This window comes from Mesoplodon bidens (assembly GCF_964165515.1).
Source record: "Mesoplodon bidens genome assembly, chromosome: 5".
NCBI lineage: Eukaryota > Metazoa > Chordata > Mammalia > Artiodactyla > Ziphiidae > Mesoplodon > Mesoplodon bidens.
In genome coordinates, this window is record NC_138161.1 from 96602748 (window position 1) to 96613620 (window position 10873).

Below are 10873 nucleotides of genomic sequence, written 5' to 3' on the forward strand. Positions count from 1 at the left end.
GCAAATCAAAACCACAAGGAGATATCATCAAATGGCTATCATCAAAACTCTACAAATAACAAGTCTTGGCAATGATGTGGATAAAAGGGAACCCTAAGCACACTGTTGGTAGAATTGTAAATTGTTGCAGCCACTATGGACAACAGTATGGAAATTCCTCAAAAAATCTAAAAAACAGAACTACCATATGGTCCAGCAATTCCACTGCTAACGTATATCTGAAGGAAAAAACCCACTAATTTGAAAAGATACATGCACCCAAATGCTCACAGCAGCATTATTTACAATAGCCAAGATATGGAAGCAACCTAAGTACCCATCAACAGATGAATGGATAAAGATGTGGCATGTATATGCAATGGAATATTACTCAGTCATAAAAAAATGAAATTCTGCCATTTGCAACAACATGGATGGACCTAGAGAGTATTATGCTTAGTGAAATAAGTCAGAGAAAGACAAATACTCTGTTATCATTTATATATGGAATCTAAAAAATAAAACAAACAAATGTGTATAACAAAACAGAAACAGACACACAGATATAGAGAACAAACTAGTGGTTAACAGTGAGGAAAGGGAAGGGGGGACAGGAGAGTTAGGGATATGGGAATACAAGACACAAATTATTCTGTATAAAATAAGTAAGCAACGAGGATATACTGTATAGCATAGGGAAATACAACCATTATTTTGTAATAACTTTATATGGATTATAATCTATAAAAATATTGAATCACTGAAAAAAAGACAAGAAAATAATGAATATGGAACTTACCTATGAAGACTCTAATATGACATTGTGAGGGCTTCCATTAGTGACCAAAAGCATATATATAGGTCAGGATTTTCTCTTTCTTCTATATTACTTTTCCCATACCACATAATTTTCAAATCACAAGTTAGGACTGAACTGTTTAAGGTTCAAAATTAGTGCTGAAATTTAGGCTGCCTATTAATTTTTGGTTGTCCCTTCAATAGTAAACTCAAGATCATATACAATAAAAAAAAAACTACTAAATACCTAAACTGAAGTCGTACTGTGTCAGGAATTTTCACTTACAGTATTAATTTAATCTTCACAATCATCCTGAGTGGAAAGTATTATTATCCCCATTGTCTAGAAGAGGAATTTCAAGATTGGAGAAGTTAAGGAATCAGTCAAAAATACATGGGTATTAGGTGACAGAAGCAAGGGTCTCCTCCAACCACTCCCCTTCTCCAGTAGTTTTAAATTTTACATTTCAAAATAGAAATATCTTTTTTTCTGATGACATGATCATTGTAAAAATTAAAAGCATTCCAAGTTAAAGGATCACCTCTCAGTCAATTTACACACATACATACAAACATACATGCACACTCCCAAAACTACCATACAGCAATCATGGCAGCTTCCCTCTAGTATCACTGACTGTTAAATTCTTTTAATTTTTATTGAGCTGTAGTCAAATCTGCTCACTAAGACTATGCAGATAAATAACATTTTCCTTCTATGTTGAAAGCTTTTCCAATATTGTACTTGAAAATAATTCTCATGCCCCAACTTAGAATTTGTTTTCTTTAGGTTTAACATGCCCAGTTCCTTCAACTCTCTCTCTCACAAATGAAAGCATTTCCAGATCTATACTTTTCCTGGACTGCTTCCTGGAATTGAACATAATATTCCAGATATAGATGGATCAGCTGCAGAATATTTAACTCTCTTAATTTGGACACTCCATTTTAAAGCACTTTCTTGAGCATATGACCTTTAAGACTAAAATCTAAGTGTACATTTACTTTCTGGGCATCTATATAAATTTTTTTACTTTTAATGAGTTTATAGCCAACTGAAAACCCTAAGCAATTTTGCCAGATCTTCTTCTTTCTATATTTAAACATTGTTTGTCTTAATCTAAGTATGTATCCTCTATGTTAACTGAATCAGTTCTATGATCTATTATATTAGTTATCCCTTCCAGGTTATGTCACTTCCAATTGAACCCATTCACCTCCTATGTCTTCAGGTCACTAATAAAATGTAAATCAGGTCAGGACAAAATTCACAGCCCTGAACTTTGTCACTCAAAACACCCTTCCAAATCGATATCAATCCATTAATCAACTGCCTTTGTGTACCATGCAATGGTGCAATAGATAAAAATCACTCGTGGTATTGGTATTTTGAATTAGCTTAAATTCCCCATATTTTAAACAATGATAGTAGCATAAAATGTTATAAAATTATACACTGGTTGTATTCAAAATGACACATGGGCCATCATTTTTTTGTTCCTAGATATGTATTTATTACAGAGTATATTAGAAAAATTATCACTGGTACATTACACAAACCTGTGTCCTTACAGCTATTTTCTTTTAGGATGAGGTTAAGTTTAAATAAAAAAAAAAATCAGGTGAGAAAGAAAAATGTTAGGTATATAAAAGGAGACATAATATGTGAATATGGAGAAAAACATAAAGGTACTAAGTAAATGACTAAAAGTAGAGAAACTCTATTTGTAGTTTTTTAAGGAACCTCCATACCGTTCTCCATAGTGGCTGTACCAATTCACATTCCCACCAGCAGTGCAAGAGTGTTCCCTTTTCTCCACACCCTCTCCAGCATTTATTGTTTCTAGATTCCTTGATGATGGCCATTCTGACTGGTGTGAGATGATATCTCATTGTAGTTTTGATTTGCATTTCTCTAATGATTAATGATGTTGAGCATTCTTTCATGTGTTTGTTGGCAGTCTGTATATCTTCTTTGGAGAAATGCCTATTTAAGTCTTCTGCCCATTTTTGGATTGGGTTGTCTGTTTTTTTGCTATTGAGCTGCATGATCTGTTTATAAATTTTGGAGATTAATCCTTTGTCAGTTGCTTCATTTGCAAATATTTTCTCCCATTCTGAGGGTTGTCTTTTGGTCTTCTTTATGGTTTCCTTTGCTGTGCAAAAGCTTTGAAGTTTCATTAGGTCCCATTTGTTTATCTTTGTTTTTATTGCCATTTCTCTAGGAGGTGGGTCCAAAAGGATCTTGCTGTGATTTATGTCATAGAGTGTTCTACCTATGTTTTCCTCTAAGAGTTTGATAGTTTCTGGCCTTACATTTAAGTCTTTAATCCATTTTGAGCTTATTTTTGTGTATGGTGCTAGGGAATGATCTAGTCTCAAACTTTTACATGTCCCTGTCCAGTTTTCCCAGCACCACTTATTGAAGAGGCTGTCCTTTCTCCACTGTACATTCCTGCCTCCTTTATCAAAGATAAGTTGACCAAAAACTACAAATAGAACTACCATATGACCCAGCAATCCCACTACTGGGCATATACCCTGAGAAAACCATAATTCCAAAAGAGACATGTACCAAAATGTTCATTGCAGCTCTATTCACAATAGCCCGGAGCTGGAAACAACCTAAGTGTCCATCATCGGATGAATGGATAAAGAAGATGTGGCACATATATACAATGGAATATTACTCAGCCATAAAAAGAAACGAAACTGAGCTATTTGTAATGAGGTGGATAGACCTAGAGTCTGTCATACAGAGTGAAGTTAGTCAGAAAGAGAAAGACAAATACCGTATGCTAACACATATATACGGAATTTAAAAAAAAATGTCATGAAGAACCTAGGGGCAAAACGAGAATAAAGACACAGACCTACTTGAGAATGGACTTGAGGATATGGGGAGGGGGAAGGGTAAGCTGTGACAAAGCGAAAGAGAGGCATGGACATATATACACTACCAAACGTAAGGTAGATAGATAGTGGGAAGCAGCCGCAGAGCACAGGGAGATCAGCTCGGTGCTTTGTGACCGCCTGGAGGGGTGGGATGGGGAGGGTGGGAGGGAGGGAGATGCATGAGGGAAGGGATGTGGGAACAGATGTATATGTATGACTGATTCACTTTGTTATAAAGCAGAAACTAATTAAAAAAAAAAAGAGAAATCTAGAAACAATAAATGCTGGAGAGGGTGTGGAGAAAAGGGAACACTCTTGCACTGCTGGTGGGAATGTGAATTGGTACAGCCACTATGGAGAACGGTATGGAGGTTCCTTAAAAAACTACAAATAGAACTACCATATGACCCAGCAATCCCACTACTGGGCATATACCCTGAGAAAACCATAATTCCAAAAGAGACATGTACCAAAATGTTCATTGCAGCTCTATTCACAATAGCCCGGAGCTGGAAACAACCTAAGTGTCCATCATCGGATGAATGGATAAAGAAGATGTGGCACATATATACAATGGAATATTACTCAGCCATAAAAAGAAACGAAACTGAGCTATTTGTAATGAGGTGGATAGACCTAGAGTCTGTCATACAGAGTGAAGTTAGTCAGAAAGAGAAAGACAAATACCGTATGCTAACACATATATACGGAATTTAAAAAAAAAATGTCATGAAGAACCTAGGGGCAAAACGGGAATGAAGACGCAGACCTACTTGAGAATGGACTTGAGGGTATGGGGAGGGGGAAGGGTGGACTGTGACAAGGCGAAAGAGAGGCATGGACGTGTATACACTACCAAACGTAAGGTAGATAGATAGTGGGAAGCAGCCGCAGAGCACAGGGAGATCAGCTCGGTGCTTTGTGACCGCCTGGAGGGGTGGGATGGGGAGGGTGGGAGGGAGGGAGATGCATGAGGGAAGGGATGTGGGAACAGATATATATGTATGACTGATTCACTTTGTTATAAAGCAGAAACTAATTAAAAAAATAAATAAATAAACTTTAAAAAAAAAAAAAAGTAGAGAAACTCTGGCATAGAGTTTTATAGTTTTCAATACACAAATACATCATCTGATCCACATAAAACCACAATAGAGAGTACATGAGGGACATCATCAAATGCCTTACAGAATATACAGCCATTATTCTCAGTCAATAAGTTTCAAGAAACATAGGAAAAGAGTTTCACACAATTTTAACTTGTCCTAAGTAAACATTTACAGGTTCCTAGGAATAAACATCTGCCTCTAGTTCTCTATGAAAGTAGGCAAGGTTAAAATATAATAGAAATATATTTAAATAAAAATAATTTTCAGTATTTTTCCTAAAGTGCTCTCAAGCCATCTGTCTAATAATCTGTTCCACAATTGTGTATGGCCTAAAGCTTGTGAATCTATGATTTCTAGGTATGCTTTTATACCAACTGTAAAAATAAGGACATTGCCTATCTCCAGTCTTTTGACACTTCTACTACCCAAATTTGCTCCAAGATACCTGGCAATAGTTCCTAAATCGTTGATGGATTTTTTCTTTTTCTTTTTTTTTTTTTTTTGCTACTCTAGCATGCATGTATTTCATCTGACCCTAGGGACCTGAATTAATTTAGACCATCTGCATGCTCTCACCAATCAGTCAATAATTATTTTGAACATTCACTAAGTGCTGAGCAATACATTGAAAACTGTTTCCCCTGGGTAACTCACACAGGGAAGAAAGATATGTAAATAAATACATATTTATTTCAACATAACTGCTGCAACAGAAATATGTACAGAATGCCACGTGTATACAGAGGAAAAACTATCCACCTGTGCATGGCTTTTAAAAGGGGGAGATATGTGAGTTCAGTCTTAAAGATTGTCCATGAATTTCCCAGGCAAACAGGGGCATTCAAACAAAAGGATTAGTAAGTCTAATATTCAGGAAACACTAAGAAGTTTGGCAAAGCTGGAGCTCAAAAAGCATAATGGAAGACAGATGAGATGAAAGAAAAGCTCAAAACATACCATGAAGGGCATTATGTGCCATCGTAAGAAGTCTGAACTTAATTCTATAAATTATAGAGAACCAAAAAAAAAATTTTAAGCATGGAATGATAAGATTTATTTTTAGAGAAATAATTGGTGGGAGTAAAGAAGCTGTCTTCTTTACTTGATTGGAGGGTGAGAGGAGAAAATGTATGCCAAGCAGCAGCAAGAATTTTTAAGGAGGCTGCTGAGATAATTCAGGCAAACATTGAGGCCCAGAATCAAGGTGCTGTCCTATGCTATTTGAGCTTTCAATTTCTCATCAACATGTTCTTCTTCCAATTTAATAATTAGTTTTGATAGAAGAGGTGAAAACTATATGGGGGACTAATTCTACTATTTCTCCATCACCTATTAATGTTAGAATTTTCCCCAAGTGAGAATTATCTATCACCTTCTTTTGTTCTATTTATTCTAAATAGAATTACAAATATTTACATTTATTCCAAAAAATATGCAAAAAGTTTTAAACAATCAAAAGCTAATATTTTGTTAGAATTTTCTATATGCTTCAGATTATTCTAGGCTTTTATCTTTCCTGACACTATTATTACAGGTTTCTGTTACCCTTCTCTTTGAATTTGACTATATATATGTGGTAAAATTTCCTAGATTCTACCCCCCCACCTGCCATATGTTTCTGCCTCCATCTAATTTACTAATAGACCTCCCAGATTCTAGGCAGAAATGCATATATCCACACTAGAATTTGGATTTCCCAGGCTTCACTATAGCTAGGTGTGACCATCTGACTAATTTTGGCCAAGGGAAATAAAAGGAACTAGTATGTGCAACTTAAGAGTATCCTTATAGTATGGAGACATGCCCTTCTTCCCTTCCTCCTTCTTGATGGCTGAAATATAGAAGTGATGGCTGGAGCTGGAACAGCTATATTAGACCATGAGGTGACCTTGAAAATAATGTCTACATGCAGCAGAACCACAAAAAAGGCTGGGTCCATGAGAACATTATAGAGCACAGACACTGGGCCAGTCCTGGACTACCCACCAACAGATTTTAACAGAAAAGGGAAACGAATTTCTACCCTGTTTACGCTACTATAACTTTAAGTTCCTAGCAGCCAAACCTAATCCCTAAGTGATAGGTATCTCTTCTTTTAAATTTTAATCTCTTCCATCTTCTTTTTAAAGATAATAAAGTGCAAGTAGAAGATAAGGTAAAAACATCAATGGCACCCTTCCTTCATATCACCCAATTCTTGTGTACCACATAAGTTTATTTGGTGCATTTTTTTCTTCCTTCACTGGAGTAATCTCAAATTGTAAAGTCAACGTGTCATTTGAAGGCCTGTCATTATTACCAAACTGTCATTTCTTTTATTTTTTTCTTCCAGTTTTATTGAGATATAATTGACATACAGCACTGTATAAGTTTGAGATGTACAACATAATGCTTTGATTCACATACATCATGAAATGATTATCATAATAAGTTTAGTGAACATTCATCATCTCATATAGATATAAAATTAAAGAAATAGAAAAAAATATTTTTCCTTGTGATGAGAACGCTTAGGATTCACTCTCTTAACAACTTTCATATATAACATACAGTAGTGCTAATTATATTTATCATGTTGTACATTATATCCTTAGTACTTATTTATCTTATAACAGGAAGTTTATACCTTTTGACTGCCTTCATCCAATGTCCCCGCCCCCATTCCTCCTCCCACTTCTGGTAACCACAAATCTGATCTCTTTTTCTATGAGTTTGTTTGTTCATTTGTTTATTTTTGAAGTATAATTGACCTACAATACTGTTAGTTCCTATTACACAACATAGTGATTCAATATTTCTATACATTTCAAAATGGTCACCATCATAAGTCTAGTTCCAATCTGTCACCATATGAAGATATTACATAATTATTTACTATATTCCCCCCACTGTACATTTCACACCCATGACTCATTTATTTTGCAACTGGAAATTTGTACCTCTTAATCTCCCTCACCTATTTCATTCCTCCTCCTGCTCCTCTTCCCTCTGGCAACCACTTGATTGTTCTGTGTATTTATAACTCTGTTTCTGCTTTGTTACATTTATTCATTTGTTTTGTTTTTTAGATTCCACATATAACTGAAATCATATAGTAATTGTCTTTTTCTGTCTGACCTATTTCAGTTAGTGTAATACCCTCTAGATCCCTCCTTGCTGTTTCAAATGGCAAGATTTGATTCTTTTTATGGCTGAGTAATATCCCATTTTATATATATATGTGTGTGTGTGTGTATATATATCTCACATCTTCTTTACCCATTAATTTATTGATTGGCACTTATGTTGCTTCCATATCTTGGCTATTGCAAATAATGCCCTAATGAACGTAGGGGTGCATATATTTTTCTGAATTAGTGGTTTTGTTTTCTTTGAATAAATACCCAGAAATGGAATTGCTAGATTGTATGGTAGTTCTACTTTTAATTTTTTGAGGAATCTCCATACTGTTTTCCATAGTAGCTGCACCAATTTACATTCCCACTAACAGTATACGAGGGTTCCCTTTTCTCTACATCCTTACCAATACTTGTTATTTGTTGCCTTTTTGATAACAGCCATTCTGACAGGTGTGAGGTAATATCTCATTGTAGTTTTGATTTGCATTCCCCTGAAGATTAGTGATGTTGGGCATCTTTTTATGTGCCTGTTGGTTATCTGTATGCCTCCTCTGGAAAAATGTCTATTCAGATCAACTGCTCATTTTTTAATCATGTTGTTTGGTTTTTGGTGTTTTGTTCTTGTTTTTGCTGTGGAGTTGTATGAGTTCTCTGTATGCATTGGATATTAACCCTTTATTAGATATATTGTTTGCAAATATCTTCACTCATTCAGTAGATGGCCTTTTCATTTTTTTGAGAGTTTCCTTAGCTGTGAAAATTTTTTCTAGTTTGATGTAGTCCCAGTTGTTTATTTTTGCTTTTCTCTCCCTTGCCTAGGGAGACATATCCAAAAAAAAATTACTACAACCAATGTCAAAGAATATACTGCCTATGTTTTCTTCTAGAAGTTTTAAGGTTTCAGATCTTACATTTAAGTCTTTAATTCTCTTTGAATATATTTTTGTGCATGGTGTGAGAGAATAGTCCAGTTTGATTCTTTTGCAGGTAGCTGTCTAGTTTTCCCAACCTCATTTATTGAGGAGGCTGTCTTTTCTCCACTGTATACTCTTGCCTCCTTTGTCATAGGTTAATTGACCATAAGTGTGTGGGTTTATTTCTGTTCTCTCTATTCTGTTCCATTGATCTATGTGTCTTTTTCTGTGCCAGTACCATACTGTTTTGATTACTGTAGCTTTGTAGTATAGTTTGAAATCAGGGAGTATGACATCTCCAGCTTTTATCTTTCTCAATATTGTTTTGGCTATTCTGGGTCTTTTGGGTTGCAATTCTTTCTTTTAAATTCACTGGTCAAGGAAATCCACTTATCTTTTCTAAAAACTTTAAGAAATCTAAATTCTTAGAAAGATATTTCTAAATTTAGACTGCCTGAATTCAAATCTGGCTCTACTACTAAATTTTTGTGTGATGTTTGGAAAATTACTTAACCTTTCTAAGCCTCAGTTTCTTCATCTGTAAAACTGGGATAAGAGTTGTGAGAATTAAATCAGATATTCAATGTAAAACACTTACTACAGTGTCGTATATTAGTAACTCTTCAATAAATAAGAACTATCACTACTTAGCATGATGTAGTGGTCCAGACATTCCCTCATTCCCTTTCTCTTTGGTTTTACAAACTCCAAAATGACATGGTCCCTGTTATCCATGGTCTTTCACACTTTCACACTTCAAGCAGTTTTCTCTCATTGATCAGATTATGCTCAGACTAGAGGTTTATTTCACTGCTTCCTCAACTTTTTGAAAAAAAAAAATTCAAAGCACACTACCATTCTTTTGACTTCTTTGAACAAAGTTCGTCTTTATGCCATTTCATTATTCTAATTCTAAACCGTATCCCACCTTAATCTCAAGATAATAACTACATCCTTGTCTTAAGATTCCAAGTTCACTTTCTTCATTACTTATGTTCTGCATTGGTATGGAGACATTTAAGGCCAAAAGTGTTATTAATGACCCTCTTCCTTATGTTCTCCAGTGAAAATGCATCTTTTCTACTATTGATCTGTCAGTGTTAGACCTGATATCCTGTATATTATTTGGATTTAAAGTTTTTGATAAAAATTATCTCTATCTCTATTTAAACTCCTTTTAAATTTGAGTTGAAAACTCTGCAGGTTTTCTTCCAGATTTTGTAAGATATATTCCAAGCTTCTCCAGGTTCCCAATTAGTCTGGAAAACCCATTTCTGTCCCATGATACTATATATTCAGTCAGCTATTCACTTGTAATAGCTTCTTTTTTTTTTCACCATTTGAGTTCTCCGGGATTCCAAAGTCACTTATAAACCATTTTGTTTCTTTTGATGGTTTTGCTAATCACCAAAAGTGAGTAATTGTCAGAAGTTTCAAGGTCTTTCAGGTTTTCTATCTTCTTGGTAAATTTTCATGTAGCTATAGCTATACCCATCTTTAATAAAGAGTAAATAAACATTCACCATTAAGACTCTGCTTCCTAGGTCATTATTATAGTCTTTCTTAAACATATTAACTCCCATAAATTTTTAATGCCGATTTTTAAATATGAAAACAATTTCAACGAGGCTTCCAGTTGCAGAGCTAATAAGTAATTTAACCATAATTAAAAAGCAGTGTTCTTTTTGCTATACCACAGTATCACAGAACTTAAACTACTGACCCCAAACTCTTAAAATCTAGAGACTAAAAGTAATACATATATAATAATATAATAAACTTTAAGACTATAAATTATATTATGCTAACTTGTAAAAATCATTATGAACTAAATAAGGTCAGTACTAAAATATAGACACAATACTAGGAAAAAGAGATTTGCACAGCTTAGAGATTAGGAATGATTTCATGAAGAAGTTGAAATGTTAACTGTGAATTTAAGAATGGTCAGCATTAAATAGGCAATAGCTTAGGGGAAGGTTTTCCAATAAAGTTAAGGCATATACTAGGAATATCCATGACACATTCCTTAGAGAGTGACAACACCAGCCTAACAGAG